Here is a 27,921-nt window from a genome sequence, read left to right as displayed (position 1 = left end):
CCCTGAGTCCTGAATCAATCCCACATCAGTGCCTAAATAGAAACACAGTGACCATCATGTTGAAAGTCATTGCTTTGCAGTGTGAAGTCATCACAAGTCTTTCAAAGGAGTTAAAGAGCAGAGGGAATATTTTGCCTGTATTTGTTGGTGTATAGTAGCGTGTATATTCAAGCTGAAGGGATATCAAGTTAGTTTTAAAATCTGGTTACAAGTGGGTGCACTGCTTTAGGAAGGAATTTTCAAAAATTAAAAAAAAAAAAAGAGAGAAGACTAAGAACCAGTCAGCTGAATTGTGCGAGCACCTGCAGAAAAGTCTCCAGTGACTGAGTTTTAAATGCAGGAAATGCTGGTGAAGCTCCAGCTTGCTGCACATCCATGCTGCAGATAAGCAGAGGCCATCCTTCCCCAAACCTTTCGCATTCCAGTCCTTCACTTGATTTTTCTTCCATTTGGGATGAAGGACAGGCTGTCATTTCCTATCCCTGCAGATGCCATCTTGCACAGCATGGCCTGCAGACTGTGCAGTGGTGTGGGTGCCAATCACCAAAAACACTCCAGGAGAAATGGATGGGCAGAGTGGGGGGGATGGCATAAAAGGCTAATTCAGTACAGCAGTTAAGGTTAATTATTGGGGCCATCGTGGTAAAGTTTTGTAACCCCAATAGTTGCTTACTAAATGAATACACAATGTTTCCTTCTTTTATAAGATGGGATGGAGCTTTTTTTAGTGAAGAGATCTGGAAGAGGTCTTGACCTTAACTGACAGCATCTGGATCTGTTGTGACTGTATTGATGAATAAGACAACAGCAATGTGATGGTGTGGAGAGCCCTGGGGAATATATATAAGGCACATAAGTATGGCAATGCAAACTCAAACAGCTATTGACAAGCATGAAGTTCAGAAGCTGTGATTTTGCCTGTAGCCATGACTGCTCCCCCTGCCTTGAAAACCCTTGTCAAGACTGATCATTACCACGTAAGGAGGCAAGAACAAGGTGCCATTTTCATGCAGCAAACTCGGAGGTATAGTGAAGGGCAGAAAAGGGCTTTTGTAACCTTAATGCTAATTCATTGGGAATGAAGGCAACAGGGAAGAGAGCTTTCATGTCTGGATCCCATCCCTTCTCATGGAAGAGATTAGGAAAAAGGTCTGCTTAATTTTTGGGAATCCATCATGTCTAGGAAATTTCAGTTGAATTTAATAGGATGTTACTTGCTTTTTGTGCTGTGATTTCTGTAGTTCATACTAAAGGCTTTTCTGGAGTAAATAAGAGTAAGAACTCATTCATAGACTCTTATGTGATGTTCTAAAAAGTCCCATATTATGGATTTATTTGTTAAAATAGTAGAGAGCATAATTGCTATAGAAACCAAATCACACTTCCATAGAATTTCAATGGGAGAATATTCGATTTTTAATCAACACAGAAGTACTACCGTTGGTCCTTTTCTTTAAGACTCTTTTGCCCAACATTCAACAGTCACACATCCTACTGAAAAATAGTCCAGGGCACAAATCTAAAGGAAAATAATTAAATAGGTTTTGTTTCTAGATGTGAAGATCACTTTTTTTTTTTTTTTTTGGCTTGAATAATGGTTAAAATATAATTTTTCTATTCCTCAGTTTCATCAGTAAAATGAAGAAAACACCCAAGCATACCATAAGGATATATTCTCAGTCACATTTAATTACTCGTTCAGTTATTCATATGAAATTTTATTTTGTTGAAGCAAAAACCCCTGGGTGAGAACCACCACAACACATTAGAGTAAATCTTTATTTGTGTCTTACAAAGTATGCAACTTAGCAAGTGAGCACAGAGGTCTAAAAGAGTCCCTCTGCTCTGCAAAATGTAGAGTGTCAATTGTTTTGGCAAGCATGACTGACTTTTAGTTGTTTAGGGCAATTCCCCAGTGGCTGTTTGTATATTTTCTCTGGTATTTTTTTAAGAAAGAGGATCTCATATTATAAAGAACAAGACTGAGCATAAGGCATTTTAATTCACTACCAAGTTCCCCATATAACTGTGGCTAAATCACTTAATCTTTGCATTTTCTCCCTGCATTAAAAAAAAAAAAAAGTAAAATTATTGTAATCTTTAGTTGCAGAGATATAATTTGCATGTTAGAAAATGACTAATTCTAAAGCAACAGAAATTAGGACTGTCCTTCAGCTGACACTTGGAAATTCACTCAGAACTTCTGGCTTTTCCAGTTTAAGGTACCAACTGCAGTTTTCAATGTGACAACCATCAGAGCACAGAGATTTTCATGCTTGTTAATAACATCTTTTCATATTAATAAAAGGAAAAAGTAAATTGAAGCTCATTGTGCCAGATGATTTTCTCATTTTGTGATCTCACTCCCTCATTTTCACACTTCTTCTTCCTATGTTTATTTAATATCTTTGCAGATCCAGACTATACATATTGTTTGCAGAATATTTTCTTGAAATATCTGCCTGTCCAGAATATAGAGTAAGAAAACCTTGATTCCAGATTGCTTTTCCTAGCAGCTACTGGAAGATGTGGAATAAAAAATAACAACAAATAAATCTTAGAATCTGAAAAAAAAATAGTGAGGATGACTTTTAAAACTTCATGCCTATCTATCTAAAACACTATCTAAAAATAGAGGAAAACAGTTTCAAAAAGGAAATTACTCATACCGAATTAGAAGTCCTCATAGAATTTTTACTGCTCTCTAACAAAAATATGGTGTATTTGATGGCCAGCTTTGTCATTCTTACAATATAGTCTGAGACCCATTAATCCTCTAGAAGACAACAAGCATCCCAGTCTGCCCATTTCTCTGGAATTCTGTTTGGCAGGAATCAGACCTATTTTTACTTTATATTCGATCACTGTCTGTGCATCATAGCCATAAATTTGTGTCTTTTTGAGTCAAATTCTCTTTGGCTTCAGTAGCCACTTTTTGGGCCACAAGTGAGGAAGGATTAACAAAGGATTTGTCAGAGATTAGTAATAGATCAGTCCATGTTGACTAGAGGTTTTGAAAGGTTTAGGTTCACAAGAATGGGGGAGGATGGTGGAGAGTGGCATTGAGAACATGGGCAGCATGCTGTCTGAGCATATCCACAGCAGCAGATAGTGTAATCTCATTTGCTGCATTAGCTTACACAGGGAAAGTTGCTGAGAGATACATCTGAGAAGAGAAACAGGAAAACAAAACAGTGTTACTAATGGATTGCACTGAAATTGTAGTGGTGCTTTCTCCCACACAGGAGCTGAATTGTGAACTCATACACAGACCCCAGAAGTGTCCCCAGAAGAGTCCTCAGCCTAAGGCAGGTTAAGAGAAGGAAGAGAGCAGATGCATAAATGTTGTCTCAAGGTCTAGCAAATAGTGAGAGTGAACAGGAGAGTGAACATAGACTTGAACAAGTTAAAGGACTCATAGTCAAAAAAGCCAGAATAGCAACACCACTGGCATCTATTTCATCACAAGGACTGCAGCATTTCCCTGAGCAGTGCCCTTTCTGAGTTGCAACATATTAAGTATTTGTGTGGCTGGGAATTTCTCAGTCAATGCCAAAACATGGGATAATGGTCACTACTGGAGCTTTTGGCAAGTTTATAACTATTCTCACTGTTCTATGAGTTTAAAAAATTTTAGTCTGAATTTAATTAGCTTCTGCTTTCAGACAATAAATTTTGCTGTCTCTTCATTTGATAGTTCCTCTGTTAGCAGACATATTTCACTTAGTACCATGGATATTTCTTTGTGATACAAGTTAACCCCATAATAAAGGAACAGACCTCTGAAGTTGAAACTGAAACAGGAACTCTTTATCAAGGGCTCTTCCGGTGCTTACCTTTTTCTCTTTGATGCTAGGGGAAATTTGTTGCTTTAAGAGTGTCTTAGAGCATGATAAAGAATAAGGTCTTCTTTAGCCTGTTGGGTGTAATTTCTCCAGTAATTCAGATGGCTCTATGTGCTGCTTCCTGAGAGAGCCAATGGGTCCAGATTCTTCCAAACTTGCAGTTAAGCGTGGGTACCTGGCGTTCATTTTGGCTAAGTCTTCCAGTGGACATAGCTAATAACTGTATATTGTGCTAGATGCCAGTTTGGGTCCAAATGTTTACATGTTAAGTTAAAAATAAAGTTCTCAAAATGTGATTATGGAAGATGCAGAAGATGGAGTTTCTTCAGCAGTTGTCCAAATCTTAATCCTATTTTTTCCTTCCTTGCTCAAGTTCTTTCAGCTAAGTTGAATTCTATTAAAGTACCTTCAGTTTAGTAAGCTGCTTTGGGAACTTTTGATACAAACATGACAAACCATCTGGTCTCTGGTCTTGTGGTTCTTTAACTGGTGAAAGCTTGTGGACTTTGCCCAAATGAAAATAAGAGATTGATTTAGTGCATTTGGACACCTTAAAGAATTTGTCTTTCCTAGAGGTGATTTACATTTGCATTTGTTTTTCTTATCAGAGCTATGGAACATGTTTGACAGACTTTATATGAACCCCCTAAGAAATTGTTTGGTTTGGCTATTACGATGCTTAATCCTTCCCACATTGGGAGTCTTGTGAATTCTTTACTAGAGGGTATATGTTTAAGTTTTTTTGTGTTCTGTCAGGATAATGCAAACTGACAAGTAAGCAAGGACATGATAAATCTAGACTTGAGGTCTTTTTCATGGTAGGGGAAGAATGAGCTAGAACTGTTTTTGTAGAGAGGAGTAAATCTCAGTGGTAATTTGTTCAAACAAAGCATCAGACAGCATTGCTCAGAATGAGTTTATTGTGAGCTAGATAATTTTAAGAAAGTTGCTATGAAGCTTTACTTTATATTTTTCTGATTGCAGTAACCCTTTCCCTGCCATATCATTTCCCTGTCTTCTCTGCCTGCTCTAGAAATTTTTCTTTACTGTTGTTTGACTGTAAAACATCTCTTTCCCCTTCTCCTTCATCCACCTTTCATGTCTGTTGACAGCTCTCTTTCACATCACCTTATGTTCAAACCTCTTGTGGTGTTCAAAGTCTCTGCCCTCCTCCCTCAAATACCTCACATATCTGTCCTTCTCCAGCCTCTCCCTGAAAACCCACTTCTATCACTGTGTCCATAAGAAATGGATTGAGATCAGCTGTGAGATGGCAAAGAGGACCTGCTGATATTTTTGAAGCTGAAGTGACTGGCATGCAGAGATTTAGCTTAGATAAACCCCTGCTTTTATGACTGTGATATTTTCCACAAAGCTCCCTTGTATTATCTGCTTGAAAAAGTTATGATTCTATTTTCCTATGCAAAAAAAATCTCTGAAACATAGACACAGTCTGCTTTAAAATTTTCTATTCTGCAAGAAAAAACTTACTTTATCTCACCAGAATGTGCCCCTGTGAATATTTGGAGCTGAGGCATTTCAGCTCTGAGGCTTAACTTCTCCATCTTACTGTGACACCAAATGAACAGCTTTGCTGTATATGAACAATATATATACATATATATATAGTAGTATGCTGTCATATATTCTATCAGCCTCAAAAACTACAGATTTTTTCCTTTTACATTTCCATTCTGTGTACCATGTCCCTGACCACAGTGTGCTTGCAGAGCCACACTCTGGCAGCTCCAGCAGCAATTGTGTTTTCACAACACTAAGGGTAAAGCTTCCATTGATGTCATTGGAGTTTGGTGTGGGATTCCAGCAGAGGATGCAGAGGAGGAGAGATAAGAAGGCACCTGATAAGAGTTCACACGCCTGATAAGAATTCTGCCACTTAGTCAGGAGAGCAGCATTTTCACCTTAATTATCAGTCACCTTTTTTTGTGACTCAATGAAGGATGCTCCATTTTAATAGAACATCAACACAGGCACCTAGGAACTGCCTGAAGTCCCATGGAAAATGGCACTGATAACATCTTTAAAGTATGCATCTCCCCTCTGCTATGAATTTTAAATAAAGCACTCAGCAAGTAAGGAAATATTGAAAAACACAGTGATCAAACACAGTCCTTGGTGATAATCTCCAACAAACTAGTTCAGTGCTGAGCAAGAAACCAAGAAGAATCTTTGGAAAGGAGTACGTGCCTTAAAAATAAATTGCAATATTTCAGTTTGTATGACAGGAATGTGGAGGTTTTTTCGAAAGGCAGTGGTGATAACAATAGGCTTATTAATACTAAAACCCGAGCTATATAATTATAATAAAACCGTTGAGTCTCATTTCTTTTATATAGATGGCAGTATGCAAATAGGGAGCCATCCGCCTTGATAGCTGCAGAAGCTATGAAATCCTTATTTGAAGAATTTCAATCCGTTTTTCCTATAGCACTCAGTGCTCAGAGTCAGAAAAGAAGCTTCCCCCCCTCCTCCCCTCTTCTTTCTCAATATAACAACGTATTTTAAACTGCTCCAAAATTGCAAAGCTATTTCACAGTTTCACAGAGAGAAAATGGCTTGAGGGAACCATTTGCTTTTTTATGCCTGGAACATCAAAATAAAATACCAAATGGGAAAATGAATTCTGTTGTATAAAGGATGGGAGCAAGTCAGAAAGAGCTTTGTGGTAGAGGGTGAGTTGTCTTGGGAGCCTGAGTAGGATTGCAGAGCCTAGAAAGGGACCTCAGAAGTAGGCACAGATACATTGAGGCTCCCTGAGTATGGCAGGAGACCTTACAGGAGCTCACAGCTCTTTGTTCCCTGTTCATGTAGGGACATGTTCTTCGTGGTCCCTGTCACAAGAGAAAGGAAGGCTATGTTGGATGTAAAATCAGTAGATTTTTGTGTATCTGTGCTTGTAAAATAAAGGATTCTAGATAAATCCATTCTCTTTAAGGCTTTAGTACACCTTTGTGGTTTTTTGTGAATGATGATCCATGATTTAAGCAACAACCATCAAGAAATGCTAAACTTTGTTGAGAACTTTAAGAAGTTTATTGCTCTAAATTAAAAAGGAGATAATTAGCTTTTCTTTCAGTGTCTCCAGTGGAAATCAGGATATGTTTAAATGCCTCAAGAATGGGTACGTTCTCAGCAAAATGGAAATGAAATCAAACTGGATATTAATTTCAGGATTAATGAAAATTTTGACAAAGCATTCACTGATGACGTGGTAATCATGCATTAACCAGTGGGGAAGGCTCAGATCTTGCCTGCATCTTGAATGCAGCTGCTGTACATTGGCCAGGCTGAGATCTGCTCTTGTATTCTCTTGCTTAGCCAGAGACTTCTTCAGTGAAATTTGAATGCTGCTATTCTCCAAGGTCCAGCACATGTAGTTCAACACTCCAGTTTTGAGCCTCCACCTATAGAGTGACCTTGGGCAAAGTACTTTGTATCTCTACTTTTCCGTTTTCCTCTGTGCAGGTTGCAGAGCCTGAGCACTGTAGTCAAGGGCACTACATAACTTTGAGTACCATGGACACCATGTAAATGTCCTCTTCTCTGACAGCTGAAGAGAGTTGTTCAAAGACTTCCGGCATTTTCGTAGTGATCTTCACCTCTTGATAGCCAAAGCCATCCTGGACAAGGGAAGGAAGTGTTCCTACTAAGGCACAGTAATCTTAACCTCCAGGTTTTTTTTGCTACACTTCCAAAGGTCTTTAAATGCCTTTCCTGGGGTGCATGATTTATTCAAAGGGACAAGGCTGATTAACTATATCATAAATTCATAGTGTTTTGGGAATACAAGATAGAATTCTAGAACTGAAATCTTAAAGGTGTTTGAAGTGAAAGGGAATTGGTTACATACAACCTCAAGTAGCTCTGAAAAGCTGTGACTGCATTATTCCTATGTGGTTCCTCATGTAGCAGGGAAAGAATTACACTTGTACCTGAAAGAAATTTAGAGACATTCATAGGGTTTGTTTTTCCTTTGAGGGCATAAACCTGGTCTACACAGGGACAGATTTTGTGGTATAGCTGTACCTACAGGCCTGGTTTATGAAGATTTATGTTTTTACTGGCAAGAGATTTTGACTGTTCATTTAGAATTAACTCCCTGAATGCTGGTTTTTAGTGCTAGTGACAAAAGTGGTTTGAGGTGTTTTAACCAGATCATGGCAAAAGGTCCTGGTGGTATAGATTAGTAACATCAAAGCATGCTTTATATATACACATAAATACATATTTCCATTTGAGCATATTTCTGACTACTGCTTGTAGATACAGTGCTATATATAAACTTTCTATGTATTTCATTCTACATGTATGAATATGTATTTATATAAATCTATGCCAACATACATTAGAGACTGAAATGCCCAGTGTTCAGTGTCATCCCTTAGCATTAGAACTCTCTGCTCAGTATCCATATTTTATTAAAAATTCCTGTTAGAAATAAAATAGCTTTTTCACTCATGCAACAAGAAATATCCTTCAGATGTGCTTGAATTTAGGCCACTAGATCTTCAAAGGCACCAGACAGAAGCACTGTGTCCCAGAACAAAATGATTGTCACAGTTTGGTTTCCCTAAACAGAACAGACCTTCTCACACCACAGAGCATAGAAGTGAAAGACACAGGAAAGCAGAAAAATTGTAACTGTTTCCCAGCTGCAAAAGAAATTTTCTCTAAATATATTTTTTTCTTTTAAGGAGAAAAGTTAATTAAAATAAACCTAAAAAACCTTAAAAAAAAAAAGAAAAAAAATCAAAATAAAAAAATGCACATGCACAACAACCAACCCTACCAAGAAATACATTTCAGTTAAACAAATAAACAGATATTGGTTTAACAAGTTGCATACTGAAATGTCATTTAAGTTTCCTGTGAACTATTTTTTGGACTACAAGTGAACAGGAAAAAAAAATATCAGAAAGCCTATTAGTTGTCTTATTTTTTTCCAGTGAGCTCTAGCTCTCATAAGAAGGTCCAGATTAGGTTTTGTGACTCCTCTTCTTAATGATTTATTGAGGAACCTATCTTCAGAAACCCTGACTTAATTTGCCATTTGTCAATACAAAAACACATCAATGCTTGAAAAGATTGAGGTAGGTATATACAGTAGATGATAAAAACCTGGCTCTGCTTTGGATTCTGCAGGTAAAAGTTTATCGTCTTAATTTTGGACTGCAGAATTCAGGAGGCTTCAGGAGTTAGATATAATCCAAATGATGGATTGAACCTGGATTCTAGAAAACTTGAAGAGTTTGGGCAGAAATGCTATTATATGCTGTGTTTTGAGTGGGGGAATTTCTGATTTTAAAAGAAAAGGAAGAGAAACAGATAAAGGGGGACAAGTCATTTTAAAGGGGAAAGAGATCAAGGGAGAAAGTGGTTGAGCTTCGTGGTATCTGAATTGATGGGAAAAAAGGAAATCATGAAGATATAGCTCATACATATTTTACTCCATATACATGAGGAAAAAGGGACGTAAAAGACTTGCACTGCAACATGCATCCTGGCTCCAAATTGCCAGTGCAAGACTGACCTTGAAAGCTGCTACTTCATGGTAAAGGGGCTCAATATTGATTTTTGTATTCAAGGTGGCAGGATGTTTTTCAGTTTGGTATCAGGATTTCAAGCAGCTGCAGTTCTTCACAAGCATTTAGGAGTTCCTAACACAAAGAAAACAGATACGATGGAGTTAAGTAAAAGATTGCAGCCCACTTCTAGACACTTTTCTTTTTTTTCTCCTTTGTGTACAGGCATTCCTGTGCAGTTCTTCTAAAGTACATTCTGATGGTCAAGTTGAGCTGTCCCTCAAAAGTGAGTTTTTACATTCATCTGTATTTTACAGACATATTTTCACTGTTTTACAGCAGACATGACTGTTTCTTATAATTGCATGGTCTAGTTCAGAACTGAGCCTGGCTGAAGACATTTTTGTAGAGCCATGAGCTTGCTTTGGTGAAATTCAGCCTCATAATAACAAATTAGTATAACAAAACTTAATGCTCTGGGATTCATCATATATTCAACATCCCAAATGAGCTACCAGGTAAGAGTCAGTCTTAGTTCATTATTTAGTTGAAGCAACCAAAGAGGAATGAGGAAAAAAAAATGGGTCCATATACCTACTGTAGTTTAGCATTTCTGAATGTAGATTTTGCTAAATCTTCCCAATCCTTTTCTTTGTTCTTTCCCTTTCTACCCTCCAAAAGACAACACATCTAGTTGCCTTAGGAAGAGATCATGTATCAGATTTACAAAATAAACCAGAGACAAATTTCCTGGCTGGGGAAACTCTATTGAAAACCTGATACCATCACAATTTTCAAGTCTGTATCCAAAATATACACACTAAGGCAGGTGAGGATTACAGTGCAAATGAGGAATCACAGGTGGGACATCTTTCATCAAGGCAGCAACAGAGCATAAAGCCAGGGCTTTGTCTGTTCTGGCATTTCTTAAACTGAGTAATGGCACTGGCTCATGTTCCTCCACTGGTGGTACCTTTCTTCAAGCTAGAAGAGAGCAGTACAGAAATTCCCAGCTGTATTTTGTCTTCTCAGCATACTCCAGTGCTTCTCCTTCCCTGCTTAAACCCCTGCATGTATCAAGAAGCAGCCAGCAGACTGCTGCTATCAGCAGTGCTGCCTTAAAGGCTGTCTCATCCCAGGTGAATATCAAACTCCACAAGCGGGATGTACCAGGAGTACATCTGTGAACACATCCCTGCTTTCTCTGAGCAGGTACACGCTGTTCTCCTCATTATCCCTGCTAACCAGGCTGGCTTCTGCAGCTAGTCCTGCCTTTCTGAAATGTCAAATGTGGAGGAGCAGCAGTGCCAGCAGCCCAGGCACTGTCTTTGTCAGTACTCCTGCAGTGGTCTGGAAGAAATTCCTTCTTGAAAAAAGCACGCACAAGTCTTAGGAGACTCTCTGAGAGTCTGCAGAAATGGGAGGAGGAGGAGGAAGACACCTGTCTGGATGAACTGTAGCAGTTCTGAGGTTGCAACCCCAGGGCTCTCTGCACTGCTTGGCTCTTGACCTGGCTCTGGCTAAATCACTTGAGGCCTTAATACATGGATTTTCTTTTGCTGCCCTTAAGCTCACATCAGGCACATCAAAAGCCCACCTCGTCTCCTGTCTGTCTCTGACAGTAGCCACGTGTCAGCACTTAGGGAGGTGTTTGGCAACAGGGCACAAATGCCATGGTGTTTCCCAAATATTCTTCCAGCCCTTTGCTGGTCAGATTATAAATTTTTTAGGATAGCAATTATCTTACCCTGTGCTCCTACAACAGGATCCCAGTCAATTTTAAGGCCAGGTAGTGTTTGTATCATATAAAAATAATATTAATTTGTGGCCTGTGACTGGCAACTGGAGATGGGTTGACAACAACATGTTTGTTGCTGCTGCTTTCAGACAGACTGGGAGAGTCATTCCCATGCTCTAAACAGTTTACTGCCCCAGCCCCATTGCAGGGATTAACACAGACACTGCTAGTAAGGACCCACTGAGGGTCTAAAAGTGTTACAGATGATAAGTGTATAACAGGAAAGTCAATTATCAGCTAGTAGATCCCAGTGCTACCTACCAAGGCACTGAATTATGGCCTGCCACTTGCCTTTTGCAGGTCACCTTTCACAGTGTTACAGACCCACATTAAAATGACTTGTGACTAACAACCGAGAAAGGCTTAGTGCCTCTTTATCACTGCAGTGAAAGGAAGGTCTACTCTTTAATATTGCAGAAAAACCTTTGTGACTGAGACTTCAGACTGGCTACAGAAGATTTGCATCACTAAAAAGAATTGCTTGGTTTATGTTTTGACACAATTCAGCTCACTGTTTGCATTATTCACAAGCCTGACAAAAACCTATTTTTTATAAAGATCTTTTGTTTGGTTTTGTTTTTGTATTTTGTTTTACACACACACTATAGTAAATGCTTGCTCTGATCTGGTACCTGTTTGGACTACCCTTTCCAATATAAATGCTGTTATTAAAACATCTAAAGAATTAGGGATTTCTAAAATGCATTTTAAAAAGTAGGTCAGTGGCAGCTTCCATAGGATATACATTTTTAAAAACGTATTTAAAAAATATAATAAGAATAAAACTATATATTAAAAATATAAAAAATAAATATATAAATGTGATCACAAAAAAGGAAGAAACTCAGTTTCTTTTCAATTCAATTCTCAATTACATGCTCAGCGAAATTTCCCTTGGAAGTAGGCGGCTTGTTTGGGATCCCTACAGCTGTGTTTATGCTCTTTAAAAAAAAAAAAAAAAAACACAACAAAAACAAAAACCCAAAAACTAAAACAAAAAACAGAGAAAAAATACTTTGAGAGACTTAATTAACACCTAAAGGACAAGTATCTATAGCCTAAAGGACAAAACCAAGAAGCTCATATCCTCATTATTACCTTATCCAGAGCTGATGTTTTTTTTTGTGAGTTCCAGCAGGAGTGGTCAAAACCACAACCATGTAACACCAGCAGCCAAACAATGTCAGCAACTGGTGAGTCAGCTGGAGCTCAAACCCTGGCCCCAGTAGTGTAAGAGGGTTGATGTCATACCTGGGACAAGACTTGCATTCACCTGGAATAGAGTCTGGGGCATGCTCCATCTTAGAATTGCGGAATTGTTTAGATTGGAAAAGACCTTTATGGTCATCAAGTCCATCCATTGACATAGCACTGCCAAGTCCACCATTAAACCATGTCCCCAAGTGCCACATTTAACTTACCTCCAGGGATGTGCCACATTTAACTTACCTCCATGTCTTTTAACTTACCTCCAGGGATGGTTGACTCCACCACTTCCTTGGATAGTCTGTTCCAGTGCTTTGCAACACTTTTGGTCAAAATAATTTTCCTAATAAACAATCTAAACTTCCCCTGGTGCAACTGGAAAATATTTTCTCGTGTGCTATCACTTATCTGGGAAAAGAGACCAACCTCCACGTGTCTAAAACCTCCTTTCAGGTGGTTGTAGTTAATACTACAACAGTTGACTCGCTGCAGTACCTCCATGTCTTTATTGTAGTGAGGGGCCAAAAACAACACAGGATTCAAGGTACAGCCTGACCAGTGATGAGTATGGGGGGAAAAGCCAGATGCAAATCATCATCCCCCACTGACTCTCTGACTCAGTGGAACTGTACTGGCATTCACTGAGTGTGAAAGCATCGCTCAGTTTTGTGCACAGCCTTTAGCAAGGGCTGCACACCATGAGTCAGTTACAGCAGCCCTGGAGAAGCCAAGATGCACTACAGAGTGTTCCTCTCTGAGTCACAATTTCCTCCACATCTGGCTCTTTCCTACAGCTAAAGTTGTGTAATTTGGTAATAATCCACAGCTCATGATCCACATGTACATACCAAGAAGTGTTGAGGGAGAGCTCAGGCTCTGCTCAGGCATGCTCCCCCCAGACTGAAGCAAGTAGGAATGAAGCAGTGTAGCTGTGAAATAAGATTGGGATTCACCTAAGATTCCAAAAAACAGAGGGTAGAAATATTGTGTCAAGCAAAGCGAAAGCAAACATGCAAGCAGCTGCTCAAGGGAAAAAAAAAAACAAAATCATGTACTTCAGGTCAATTAAAATGCCTCAATTCTTGTAGAGTTTCTAAACTTTTTTTGAAAAATAATATTACAAATAACCTAGAGAAAATTTATAATCTAAAACTTTCTTTGCAAGCAAAGGCTGAAATAATTTTGTTTATAAAGAATAACCAACTTACAGATCTGGTGACCATATACCACCAAATTTGGTTGCTGCTTTTTAGTTTATCAATTATATAATTAAGAATCACAACTGAAACCAAATTTTTGAAGAAAATGGACAAAGTTGCAAAGATTTGGCCAATCTACAAAAATTTATTAAGCGCAATTATCTGCTGTTAATTGTTAATATCACTGCATTCACAAAACTGTGTTCCAAAACTACCTAATGGTGTTCTTTTAATCCACTGGAAGAATTACTCTTATTTCTCAACTAAGTATCAAGTTAAGAATATTCTTGTCCTTTTTTACCAGGAATCCAGTTATTGTTTCATATCATCTTGAAAGAATGGTAAGAAAAGACAAAAAACCACACACTGTGACAATCCAAGTCAATTGTCTGGTGCACTATTTACAGGCTGACCTTAGATCAGTGTGGGCAGTAGATTATTTGGGAAGTACTTTCTGGACTTACCACCTGGGGTACTAAATTTTAAAATCTTACCAGCGGCCATGTAGCATGAATCATGAATAAAGTGTACCCATAAGAGAATTGAATGCATGGATATAATCTATCTACAATCTGAACATGTCTTATTTATGTGCCTGCTCTTAAATGTCTAATTAATGAGTCTCTAGTGATGGAGATTAGTGTAACTCATGTCCAGCATGTAATTTATAGAGCAATCCCATCCTGTTTGATAGAGTTCCTAACCCAAGGTATCTCCCCCTTCTATCAGCTTGGTATGCAAAACCTTGATGTGGGAAATGTAGATCTCCTGTTCTCATAATTCTCTGTTGGCATGATCTGCCTTCTGATGTGGGAAAGAAAAACTCATCATTAGCAATGAAGCTTGAGTGTATTGGTAATTAATTTAATCAATGTGATGGTCTTCCCTTCACTCCATTTTTCCTAACAAAATGCCAGCATTAAGTGAACCCTCCAGTAACAAGTAAGCAGTGCATGAATACCATCCCTTCCTTAGTCCTGGAAGATGCATGCAGCTCTGACCATCGCTGAAGCAAATGGTCTGAATGTTTTATGACTGAATGAGGAAACTTCTTTAAAATGAGTCTAAAGCCACTTGTCTTGTGTGCCATTTTTCTCTTCATCTCATATCAGACAAATATCTCCCTAGACTTCAGGAGGGACAGATGGATCTATCTGACTGCATCTTCATTTCCTCAAAGCATCATATTTGCAACCATTTACATCCAAGCCTAATCAGATTTGATGACAAGACTAGCTCTGGTTAATGCTCAAGCTCCCCACCTAGAGTACTGCATTGAGTTCCAGGGTGCCCAGAATGAGACAGAGACGAACCTGTTGGGCCAGGTCCAGCGGAGGCTGTGAAAATGCTCAGAGGACTGAAGCACCTCTGTTATGGAGACAGGCTGAGAGAGCTGGGGTTGTTCAGCTTTGAGAAGGGAAGGCTCCAGGAAGACCTTAGAGCATCTTCTAGTGCCTAAAAGGGCTACAAGAAAGCTGGTGTGGGACTATTGAAAGGACACAGAGGACGAGGGGTAATGGCACTTCTAGTTAGATATTGTAAAGCACCTCTTTCCTGTGATGGTTGCAAAGCACTGGCACAGGTTGCCCAAAGAAGTTGTGGCTGCCCATCCCTGGGCAGGTTAGATGGTCCCTGAGCAACCTGGCCTAGTGGAAGGCATCCCTGCCATGGCAGGGGGCTTGGAATTAGATGGCTCACAAGGGTATGGAAGCAAACAGTTCCTTCTGCTTCTGTATCTCTCATACTCAAGAGAGGAAGGAATATCATTTGTCATAGGGTGATGAAGGAAGGTGAGTGAGGCTTCCACTCAGGAATAACAGAAATTTGAAGAGGGCTTTCAGCCGCTTCAGCAATAGGAGTGGATCCAGTCATCTAGAGTAGTGACTTAAGGACCTAAGGAAGCAAAGAGGGCAGAGAGCTGCCCTCTTCTAGTATGAGCAAAGTCTGCCAGAGGCTGCAGTTTGTTCTGCTATGGAGATAGCATGACAAAATAGAAGCAGAAGTTGTGCTGAAATTTCTTGAGAAAACAGGCCACCATTAGGAAAATTCCATGGAAAAAAACAGGAGAAGGGTTAGACTGAATCCTTTTCCATTTTCCTGACTGCCTTCTGAGACTGTCATTTTGCACTTCTGCCATGTAGCCCAAGTGTCACATCCATCAGACAGGCCCTTCTGCACTTCAAGTTTGCCAAAGACAGAATAACAGTGTCAAGTAGCCTCCATTGTTATTCCAGCCCGATTATAGTCATTATTTTGTGTAATGTGTAAGAAAATCAGTCTAAATTACTATTTACCATCTTTACATGGGTCATCTGGCAGCTTCCCTCTCCTGAGAAAGAGCTCCTTGGTAAGTGGTAAGCCCTCAAAATGATAAAAAACAAACAAGTCTTCTCATATGCATTGAGACTTGCATTGTGGAGAATCAGGAGAGTCAATTTGCCTTCAGTCATTTATTACCATAACTCATTGCAGGACTCAAGTGGGTCAAGCTAATGTTATCACTGAGCATTGTGATGGGGAGGAAAGTTAGTGCTGGCTTTGTGTCTCAGAGGCTTTTAGGAGACAAAAGCAAATCAGCTAAAGAAATAAAATAACATGCTGATTTTTTTTTTTTTTTAGCTGAGGGTCACTATAGCTGGCAGATATTGTGAGGGCTTTGTTTTTTCTTTTTCTTGAGCAGTACAGTGAATTTTGCTTGGAGGAAGCCAAGTGAATCCAGGTCAACTTGATTAGAACAAATGAAATAGGCTTTGCGTATGATGGAAATTTGCCCCAGTCCTTAGCTGCAAAGAGCACAAAATCTCATGGGCTTGTGCAGGTTAAAGTCTGAAGAGTAGGGCTGCAGCAATTTCCAAGTTATTTAAATACCCCACATTATTTACACTTATTTTGACTTCTGGTTCTGTGGTGGAATTCTGAATCCTTCACTTGAATCACTCAATATTCACAGCAGCATAACAAGGATCCATAGCCTGTCATGTTTGCAGTATGACAGGATGTAAAACACCATTGCGTGAACAGATCAAACAAGGTCAGATTATTAAAAAACAAATCAATCTGTTATTGTTTAATGTGCTGCTCACTGTGACTTGCATACGTGACTGACCAAGAGAAGCACACTGTATTGTGTGCAAGTTATTTTAGGTAAAGATGGCTCATCAGGGATGAGATGGTTAAGGGGTCTGCACTTTTTTGGGAGGATGGCAGAAAAAAAATGCAATTGACCTTCCTGGGAAGAATTGAAGTCAAAAATATAACAAGGTAATGAGGTATTTATTAAAAATACTCCTTCGCACTTTCATAGGTCTGCTCATATGACAGATGACAGCCAGCTAATCCTCCTATGCACTTTGCAAAGTGGTTATGTAAGTGCTGTCCCCGTTTTGTAGGTGGGGAAAGAAAGGCTGGAAAAAAACCCCAATCATTCTCATAGCAACAGAGAGAATTAATGCAAGAACTGGAGTCTGCAGGAATTTTACTTTTCCCTTTGCGTTACTCTTATATGTACACGATGTTCCCTGAGTGGTGACTTCTGAGCTCTGTTTTTGTCTCATTCTTTCTTCTCTCTGTCTTAAGTGACCTGATTTTATCTTTTTTAAAGTGAAGAGAGGCTCAGCAGCATCTCTTGTTTGTGTGCATAGAGAGGCTTAGAGAAGCACTTCAAATGTGGGGCATCTGTTGTAACCCTTTCTTGGCCATGATGCCCCCTTCTAAAAAATGCCCAACTTCATTTGCCTGGAAAACCATCAAAGAGGTGTGTAAGAAAAGGAAAACACAAAGCTGGTCAAACTTATCATGTGTAAGCTCATCCTATACTGGAGGTTTTCTTGAAGACTTGGAAGTTGTACAATTTCTCAAAAATTAACTCCGCAAGTTCAAGAAAAATCACAGTATCTTTTTCTATCATATCTACAGTCAGCATGTTTTCTCTCTCCCCCTTCATGTGATTACTTCACTCTGAAGAAGATTTTCTTGATCAAAATCCTGCTGCTCACTGCTCCTTGTAGCACGATGTAAACACCACGCTGGCATCTTTAAAGGTTTTGCAATCTTTATTCTGCAAGTGTGAGGAGTGAGGCAGAGCAAAGGAGGCTGTTATACACTGCTGTCCTGGTGCAAATGAGGAATTCTCACCCAGCCCACATGCATTTGATTCTCCTTCACAGTTTCCAGAGAGGGCTCATACTTTCTGTAGGGATTTGCTTACCTGTGTGCATAAGCCTTCACTACTTTTTTAGATTCCACCTTCACGTATGGAATCATCCAGCTAGATAAACTGTAAGCTCAAAGAGGTTTTCTAGGCATAATGTCTTATCAGCCAGCCCTTTTGTTTTAACAAGTCCTATATCATAGGCTGTTGTTTAGCTTACAAACCTATTTGGAGAGGCATCATGTATAGGAAGGGTGTCGGATACATGCTCCCTGCCAAAGTGCTTTTGAACTTATCTTTCCTGTGTAGCTAATGGGACAGAGGTCTGGGTTGCTTCACTTTCAAAGATAAAAATAAAAACTGACTCTGTTTTCTTAGAACAAGTATATGAGGTGCTTGGGAAGTTGCCATGACTTCCACCAAGCCTGAGAGTCAAGTGGCTCCCAGGTGGCTGCACTTGGAGCTGGATATGAAAAAAAAGTTCTTAGCAAAACCTGCCTACCCAGCCTTCATAAAAAACACACAAGCCTCATTTTTTCCCATAAGTGTTAGTTTGGTGTTGAAAGAGAAACATGAAACACGTAGCTTGGGGTTGCCTTGTCTTTATCAAGGATTTGGATGGATCTTCAAACATCCCAATTCTTGAAAGTGCATCTCTGCAGCTTGATCTAATGCTTGCAATTAAATTAGGTAGAGCTGGTGCCCCAGTGCTGCAAATGTGGAAGCCAACACTGTCACGCAGGTGTAGAACTGGCATTAGAGCAGAACACAGTGAGCTTTATATGAAGCATTAGGCAAATCCCTATTTAACAGCTTACAGTTTTGAATTTTCAGCCTACAAATAAGAAAAAGTTTTAAGACCTGTCATCCAGACCTAAGAGTTTTTCTTCTGACGCTTGCTGTTTAAAGGCTCTATCTGCTCCCTGTACCAGCCAGAGAGGAAATGAGCTCTGTTCTGTTCACATGCTTTCGTCCTGCCTCTGCAGTGTTTTGTTCTCCAAGGACTAATTGCCAATGTGATCCAAGCAAGAAAAGGAAACTTTCTGCACACTCTGCTATCTCATCACAAACTAGCCTTGGGGTGAAACTAGCCTGGAATAGACTGAAGAGCTCAGGTACCTGACACAGGCATTCACTGCTATATGAGATGCCACAAGGTGTTCTAAAAGGTGGACATGAGGTGGGCAATAAGCTGTGGGATACCCCAGGAGATCTCAATCAGAACTAGAAGCCCCTACTTAGGCAAGTGAGTAACTCTTTTGGAGTTTTGCTGTTGAACTCATAAATGTTAAGATTTTTTTCCCCTCTGTATGTGTATCCTACAAATATGTGGTATAAAGTATAAATATATGGCATAAAATCTGACTTTCATGTAGAAGCAAATTTATTTTAGGTTTTGGAATAATTTCCTCATTATCCTCAGCCAGTGTGGGAAAGGCAGGGTAGGGTCTGACTGCATGGAGAGATGGTTTTGTGAAGCTGATGGAGGGTGTTGAGTTAATACCCCCAGTCCCCCCAGACTGCTGTCTGGCACCTCATTCATCTGAAGACCTCTGAGCATATAAGGTCTGTGATAAACAAAGGCGGTCTGTCTTGTGCCTCTGGGTTTCCAGTGGCGTATTAAAGATTGGATTGTTTAATGTTATCCTTTAACAGAGAGATATTTCTGTGGATAGGGAGACTCCTGTGTCACTGGAAAGGAAGGAGCAAGGCTTTCATGTTCATTGTTTTAAACCATTAAGCAGTGATGTTTTGCTGTTTGACATGCCATTGCTTCTTGCACTTTCTAAGCAGTCCCATTCCTTCATTCCTTGTGGTTAATTATTGCTCTTATTCTCTTTCCGGCACGTTTTCTGCTCTGTTACTGGATCCGTAGGGGAAAAGTGACTGAGGGAAATAAGCACAGGACCAAGGAGCAGAGAATTAACTGTCCCCATGGGAAGCTTGAGTTACTGGCTGCCACACATGCACATTTTCATTGCTAACAGTGAAGGAAAAGTTGACAAAGAGCTTGTCACCAAGAGCAGAATACAGAGGAGCCGGAAGAATTTCTGCAAGTCGTTTGTATTGCCCACACATGACAGCCCAGTGCATGCAGTTCACATTCAATTATTACTTTTTATTATTCATTATTTTCATTGCAGTAAAATCCACAGGTACCAGCCAGGATTGCAGCAGCATTCTGAGAGATTCTACTCCAGCACAGACTGGAATTTTTTAGCAGTATAACTATGTCTTCTGAGAATATAAATATTCTACTAAAATAACTGTACTGTTACAAACCACAGTACTGCATTACAGCAGACCTGACTTTGACTTTTGCAGCTTATTCCCTTCCCCACACAGAAAAGATATTATGTAGGTGTAGACATTTCACTGTTGTTTTGAGTATTTGTATTTGAATACAGCCACAGCAGTTGGACGCTGCTGCAGTTTCAGGAAACATCAGCTAAATGCATGTAAGACAGACCCTACCCCAAAAGGCATCACATCTCAGTAGACAAGTGGGAAAGGAATAGGAGGCATAGATGAGTCATAATTCTGTTGAATGATGACAATGGACAAGATGCAGGTATCATCCCTGAATCTCGATGGCATTTGCCTTTTACAGTAAGAAACAAACTACTTTTCACAATAATTCCGTGTCAATGTCAGTGCATCTCTACTGAAGCTAATGAAAAGCAGGGGTATTCTTGCTAGACCCCACCTGTCTAAAGGTCTCGTTTGTTGTTTGCAGCTTTGGGGAGTAAATGTGCCAGGGGCTTCTCAAAGAGTAGCTGACGGGAATCTTTAGTTTTGCAGCCTGAAAGAGCACTTCCATTCTGATCCACCTTGTAGAATGTCTTGGACATCTTCTTCCCAATCAGTAAATAAAACAGATATAAGATGGAATTCAGGTCCTGTTACAGTTTGATATAGTTTCTGCCACATTTGGGAAGTTTGCTTTGAGTTCTGACCAGAGATGTTCAAAAAATTGTGAGAATAAATGTACTTGGAGTATTTTTTTAAAGGCTAAGTGTGACAAATGCCAAAGGAGACAACTTCTAATTACTCTTTCTCCAGATTCTAGTGCAATGTCTCTGAAATCAGCTGTTGCACAGCTCAGGAGCTTGTTGCTCCTACAAATGGGAAGGCAACTTTTTTGTGCAAGAGATTATTACTCAAGATCGGTAGCATGGTCTGTGCAGCATGTAGGTTTTGTTAATGCTTTATATATCCACAAAGCTTTGTGCTTGAAATAAATTCTGTTACTATCCATGTTCTCAGAATACTCTTTCAGGTTGGCACCAATGATGTAGGGCTCATTTGTAGTGGGTATAGAATCAGAAAAAGACTAAACAAAGCAAATAATCCTGTAAAATCCCAGCAAATAGGCTAGGTTGGAACAGCAATCTCTAAATGTTGCTGAATTTTTAGGATGTTTTAGTCAAATACAGTCATAAAAGCAGCAAATGCCAGTTTATAAACTTTTGGTGCCTATGTGGAATATTTCTGTGCATCTGTATGTTTTAAACATGCTGTCTGTGCATAAAAATGCATTAAAGCATATGAATTATCTTGTTTTATCACTTCCTGATTGATTGTGATCTCTACAGTCCTAACCAATACACTAGTAGATTTAAGAAGCATTTTGATTCAAATTTTAGCCTAAAGTAGAGATATACATGTCAGAGCTAAAGTGATGTGTTGACTTCATGGCTGGCAGTGAGTGATAAATATGAGTGAGAAAATTGCTGGTGTGGATTTAAAGCTGGGAAAACAATTGGTTGAATTACTAAGGCATGGCATGACATGGCATTAAGCTAAACTGCTCCTCTTGCGAGATGCTTGCATATGGTGTTTTAAAATATGTCAGGTATGCATGATGAAGACATGTCAAGAATAAGTAGTTAAAGGACCAAAGAAAGGCAAATCATCAGTGGGAGAACAATTGCCATGATGTCACAAAAATAAGTACGTGATTGCAAAAAGACCTGGGATCACAAACTTCAAGCCGGAATACTAGAAACATCCTGAGACGCCAGTATGACAGTGCTGCTCAGTATTATCATACCTTGGGAAAGAAAAACAGTTACTCAGAAACATTTCATAGGCATCAAATTCATCACAGAAGTGTCCCTGGTCACAGGAAAAAGAGAGAAGTGCTGGAACAACTGCTTGTTGTAGATGGTCAACAGCATCCTTTATTACCTGAACTGGAGTGTCAGAAAAGGACTGGAAAACTGTGGGCTAATGTCCCTGGAAATAGTCATGTGTGGAGCTCATTCCATATAGACAGGAAACAAATCTGTGAATCCTACTTCCCAGTTAGTGCTGTCTCTAGGCAAGACTGAGTCATTGCCTCCTTGTTTTGTCAGCAAAGTGGACAATTACTGGACTGTCTGTGCCATCTGTAAGTTAAATACTAATTTTAAGTGTTACCTTATCTGGAAACTTCTACATTAACTAGCAGAAGGTTTAGGTTCCTGATTTTAGGTGCTTTGTGTTGCTTGTAAATAGGTGCTTAAAATACTCTGAAGTGTTTTATATGAATTCTCACCTACTGTGTTGTGGTCACCTTCTGCATATGACCATTTACCAAGCAGAATTTGCCTGAAATCTCCACTTATTGCACATTGCATTGCCTTGCTATGGTGTGAGTAGCTTCTAGACTGCTTGCAAAGGTTCTTGGTTGGTATTTCTTACTGTGTTCTGATAACCATCAGATATATTGATTACATATATATATACATATTTTTGTCTTCATCCCAGCTTCCCATTTACTTCCCTAGCTGTGGCCTGTGGTAGTACAACAAGCAGCTGTATATCTCTCTCTTTCAGAATACATGATATGACACTGTTAGCAGGACAGCACAAAACTTGTTACCCAGATCCAAATCCTTTCAAAAGATTTATCTCCTTAAGTCCTATAAAACAGGAAGGGGAAGAAAAGAACTGGATATAGGCCCCTGGTGTGTTGAGCAGAAGACAGTAACCAATTATTTTACAAAATTTTACCTGTGTTTGGCATCATCTATGGAGTCTGCACTTGGCAAAACTGGGTTTTGAGCTGTCTGTGGACTGGTCTGTCTGTAATCACTAGATGTAAGAGACCAAACCTTGTTTCAAGTACCAGGGTGCTAGATCAAAGGACTTCTTACTTCCAATTTAGTTTTAAAGTTAGTTATAATTATGATATCTTTCTCTTCCATGGATAGTCTGGGCTGTACCACAGGTCAAAGCTTCTTTTCATTGCATGCTGTTTTAACTCAGAAGGTTTCTGCTGGATTAGGTGAGATACAATGCATGTGGGAGGAGAGGTCCTCTATCTGAAAGTGCTGATGTTAAGAAATATTTCTGGATTTCAGACTCATTTGGGGGCTCCTTAATTTCCAAAATAAGCTTCTCTGATTCTCCATACATAATCTGCATACTCTACAGGCAGACAGGGATCAGCTATTCACTCCACAGCCTGAAATGCCTGAGGCTCTTGTCTCTGCTTATATCCATTAGAGGTAAACCAAGGCTGATTATAGGGAACACTGTACTTCTGATCATGTCAATGAGCATAGCTAGCAAGTGTTCTGGGGGCAGATTCTCATCTCATTTGCATTGGTGCAAATCAAGAGTAATTGAGTTATTCCAGATTCAGAGCAGGCGAACTGCCTTAATAGGATTTTCTGTCTCAATAAAGATATTATTGAATTCAGCCAGTGACTCTGTTTTGACGCTGTTTTCCTTTGATTTTATGCTGATATACAGTGTTTAGCATTAGTTCAGAGCAAAGTCTACATTGTGTAGAAAAGGACACTTGGGAACGAAGTACATTTGAGTCACAGTTCTGGGACCACTTATTTGCTGAACAGGGTGTTCAGCAGTTACTCCTAAAAGAGGCTGTTTCCAGCAAGTCATGTACCTGCCTGCTGGCCCCAGTCAAACCCAAGCTCCAAGGAAACCAGTAGCCTCCTGTGCCATGATCACTCACTGCAGAAATGGGTGAAGTGAAAGGCATCTCATGCAGCAGAATTACATTAAGCTGAGAGATAAAAGGCACTCTTAAAAAAAAAAAAAAAAAAAAAAAAAAGAGAGAGAGAGAGAAAAAGAGGAGCTTTAAAGATGATTTTAAAACAGAAAATTCTTCACATGACCCTTTAAGACAGCATAAGCCTCTTTTTGTTTCCTGTCTATTTCGGCCTGTTCCTGGTCAAGAATGCCACAGCTAATAATTGTGTCAGGAAACCTTCCTGCCTGAAAATGATCTCTTCCTAATGGATAGATGATTCCATATGGTTTCATATGTCATAGATGGAGAGAGAACATATTGGACGACTGGCCACAGCTGGCAATTCGTGTTAGTGCCATATGGATAAATGAGCAAGCTCTCCTGCATTGTGTATTTCAAGTAAACCATTTATCTAAACAGGTGCTGACCCGCTGGGAATGCATTTTTATGGTCAAGCTTGCAGCATGCAGTGACACGAGCCGCTCTGTTCACCCCTCCTATGGCTGCAGTGCAAACCCACGACATTTATGTATCATTTGCCTCCATTCTGTGTAACTCCAATGTCCATAAAAGCACACCTGGGCAGACTCTTTGTAAATGAGACCTGAATCTGGCTCATTGAGCTGTGTGGATATTGTAAGACCAGTCTCCTAAATCCTCTTTGGGAATCAGTCTGTGATATTCACTACTAATAGATATTGCTATATCATATGCAGGGGATTAAAATCACCCCATTTACAAGGCTATATAAATAAAGAATCAGACTTTCCACCTCCTTGAGCTACTGTGCTCCATCCCTGATTCCAGATGAAATTTTTACACTCCTTCCCTCTCCATGCCATAATTGCCTCTTTGTCTAAACATGCTTCATTTTGGAATTCCTCTTGCTTACATTCCTAATATGTGTGGCTCAAGGTACTCGCTGACTGATTTATGCTAGGCTTGTATGGCTCACTTGGAAATGGAGCAGAACACATTCCATCCACCTGCGTAATAAAACCAGCTGGTGCAGGGTGGGAGCACTCAAACTGCAGCAGAAACAAATTTCACCTAAGTTTTGACTCGGTTATCTGTCTCTCTATCAACTCTTCTAATTGCCTGTAGTATTAAAATCATGCCTAGGGAGGAAGCCCTTATGAAAAAAAAAAAGCAAATCCTCTAATTGTGTTGTTTATTCTAATTATTTTGTTATTTCTGTGTCACTGGCAGCACCAGATACTTGGGTGAAGGAAAATGCTTTGTCTGCATTTCTGAGCAAGTATTTTTTATAAGAGCACAGCCCTTTAAATATGATCCTAACATTCAGAAAGTTTTAATATCAGTAAAACTCTCTGGGCTCCTTCCAGAATCACTGAATCACAGAGTGGTGTGGGTTGGAAGGAACCGCCCTGCCAAGGGCAGAGACACCTTCCACTGTACAAGATTGATCAGAGCCCTGCCATCCTGACCTTGAATGTTTCTAAGGATGAGGCATCCACCACTTGTGTGGGCAACCTGTGCCAGTATCTCACCACCTTCACTGTAAAAACTTCTATCTACTCTAAATCTACCCATTTTTAATTTAGATTCTTTACCCCTTGTTCTATTATTACAGGCCTTACTCAAGTCTGTCCCCATCTTTCTTATAAGCCACTTTTAATTAGTGAAGGGTTACAATAAAGTTTGTTCTTTGCCTCTTTCCATCAGCTTTACAAGCAGTGAAACTCTTGTATTTATCACAGGAGGTAACATTCTATATGAGAATAAATTTATTCTGTTTGGTGGTAAATCAACCTACAATCCAAATCTCAGGTAAGTAATTTCATTAATGAGATTTTGTTTAGATTCCCTATTCACAGCAGTATCAACCCTATGGTGTGCAAAGAAGGAAAGAGTTCGTTTGGCTAGGAAAATCAGGAATTCTGCCGTGGGTGGAAGAAAAATCCTGACAGTCGTCCCATGCTTTTCCCTGCTCAGCAGTTTCACATCACTAATAGTTCACTTGTGGCTCCTTATGAAGTGAGAAAACAGGATAAACCTCAACCCAACATTATTTCTTATCTTCCATCATCCGCTCTGCTGTACCCACATTGAAGATGCCTCTTCCCTTGCATTTGTTCATTTGTGCTCTATTCCAAACAGGAGTTAAGCTTTCGTAGTGTAACAGTAATAAGGTAGCTTAAATAGCAAGTTCTCAGCTGTGTTTGGTGCACACTGTGCTGTGGGAGATTAAAAAGAAAATCAGAAAGTGCGTGATGGAGATTAAGATGGTTTTGAATTGCTGCATAGAAGACTGAGTCCCCTTTGTGCCTCTTATTTGCTGTTTGAAGTGCCGTTACTTAAGCTCAGTGTTAGGGGGGAATGAAAAAAAAAGTCTTCCTGAGAGGATGTGAGAAGCCATTTCAAAAGATGATGCCTCTCCAGTAAATAAAGCACAAATGTTTCGGGTCAGCACTGAAATGGTGGACGAGATGGAGTTTCACCCGAAAGCAAACTTGTTTAACCAGGAGGCTTTCAAATCTCCTGGCTGAGATAAAGAAGATCAAAGTGTTTAAACACGTTGATCCACTACTGAGGAAAATTTAGTGCTGGCAACAGACAGCAGCTGCAGTGTAGCTGGCGTGTCTAAACTCACAGCGGGGGACTAATTGCTCCTATGGATATAGGTTTGCTTTACAAAACCAGGTCTGAAGGATCATCATTCTCATTCAGAATGATGGAAATCTATTGATAAGAGGTAAAATGCCAATCTACACTACACAGCAGCAGGAGAGATATAGTCCTGGGAGCTGAGCAAGAAGGATGCGGTGAGCATCGTCTGCTTTTATTCAACTTCTATTGTGCAGGAAAAGATCCCATCAATTTACTCGAGATGATAACATTAGCTTGACACTCTCCATGCTAATTAAATGAGGAAGAGTAGCTCAAGTCAAAACTTAATGTCATTTGTACAACATATTGTCCTGAGAGATAGCCTGGATAGGGGGGCTTTTGCCATTAGAGAATTTAAAATTTTCTATAGAAGCAGAAATATTATTTTAATACAGATTATTAACTGAGCAGGGATGGGATGGTAGTAAGGATGATTATAAAAAATAATTCAGAGGACTATTCCTGAATTCAGTGAATTTTTCCTGCTAGAAACACAGCTGTAAAGATACTTGTGACAAGTCAGGTGGAGGGGCTGTTATGGCAACTCATTAAACAGGTTCCTTCTTGCTGTCCCAACACATGACAGAATGTGTGCTCCTGTCTAATTAAGGGGCTAAATAGAAAGAAGATCCAGACTGCGGGTTAGTGATGGCACTTTTCTCATGGCACAGAAGTCGTTTCTGGCAGAGTTAGAAACTGAGTGGTATTGTGAGGTTTGAGTTCTTCTGAATGCCCATTTTTTAAATTTATTTTAAGGGAAATTAAGAAAAATGCTGCAATTCTTATCTACAGCATCTTTCTTACACAAGGTATCATCGTCGGTACTCAGTAAGAAACAAAGGCAGCTTAGCCACCCAGTCTTTCCAGTTGAGAAGGAGACACATCTTGGCTCTGGCAGGAAATTAAATGCTCCTGTGCTGAGTCACTACAGTACAGTACAATATACCAATCTAGCTCCAGCTGTTCAGGCCTCATGTGCTATTTATAGTTCTTTGGATAACAGAAAATGTATATGTATTTGGATGCATTTGTGTGTGTGTGTATGTGTGTTATGTCCAACCACATAAATAAAAGTGTATACTTTGACTTTTTAAAATACCGCCTTATTCTTGGGATTTCCCAGAAGTATCTAAATTATTCACCCTGGGTTTTCAGAATAGGCAAAGTAGGGAGCAAAGGGCATTCAGAGGCCACAGACTTCTCCTGTCATCACAAATGAAAACCTTTCCATAGCTCTAACCTTGGTTGCTCCCTTGCAGTAGGGACTCCTGTTAAAATCATTCAAATGTCAATACACTGCCTAAATACAGGAGATAAATTCTTCCATGGTTTCCAGAGAGGGCATCACAGCATGCCTACATTTGCCTCAGCATGAGGGCCAGCAGGGCAGCCTACCAAGCGTGCAGCAAGGGAGTACACATTAACATGTTGTGGGCAGAGGTAGGATACAGCTACAAATGTATTCTCTGATGAATTAAAAGTTTTATTCATTTGGAATGTCCCAGGACATCCAACCTGGCCTTTCTTTACTGATTTGGAAAGGTGCAGGTCTTTCTTAAGTGATAT

The 27,921-nt window shown here is 39.6% G+C and overlaps 1 protein-coding gene across 13 annotated transcripts in view; it reads left to right on the top strand.

The window, feature by feature from the left end:
• Positions 1 to 27,921, top strand: part of TENM4 (teneurin transmembrane protein 4) — a 1,541,819-nt gene that overhangs the window by 1,107,655 nt on the left and 406,243 nt on the right. For 2 of the 13 annotated variants that reach the window (XM_077781306.1, XM_021533841.3), the window contains one exon: positions 9,614 to 9,674. The exons of the other annotated variants lie outside the window; for them this stretch is intronic. The gene's annotated coding sequence lies outside the window, so the exon portion shown is untranslated. The remainder of the gene's footprint in view (positions 1 to 9,613; positions 9,675 to 27,921) is intronic. 13 annotated transcript variants of the gene reach the window in all.

This window comes from Lonchura striata, chromosome 2, assembly GCF_046129695.1.
Source record: "Lonchura striata isolate bLonStr1 chromosome 2, bLonStr1.mat, whole genome shotgun sequence".
In the NCBI taxonomy this organism is placed as follows: domain Eukaryota; kingdom Metazoa; phylum Chordata; class Aves; order Passeriformes; family Estrildidae; genus Lonchura; species Lonchura striata.
This window is presented reverse-complemented; position numbering and strand designations above follow the sequence as displayed.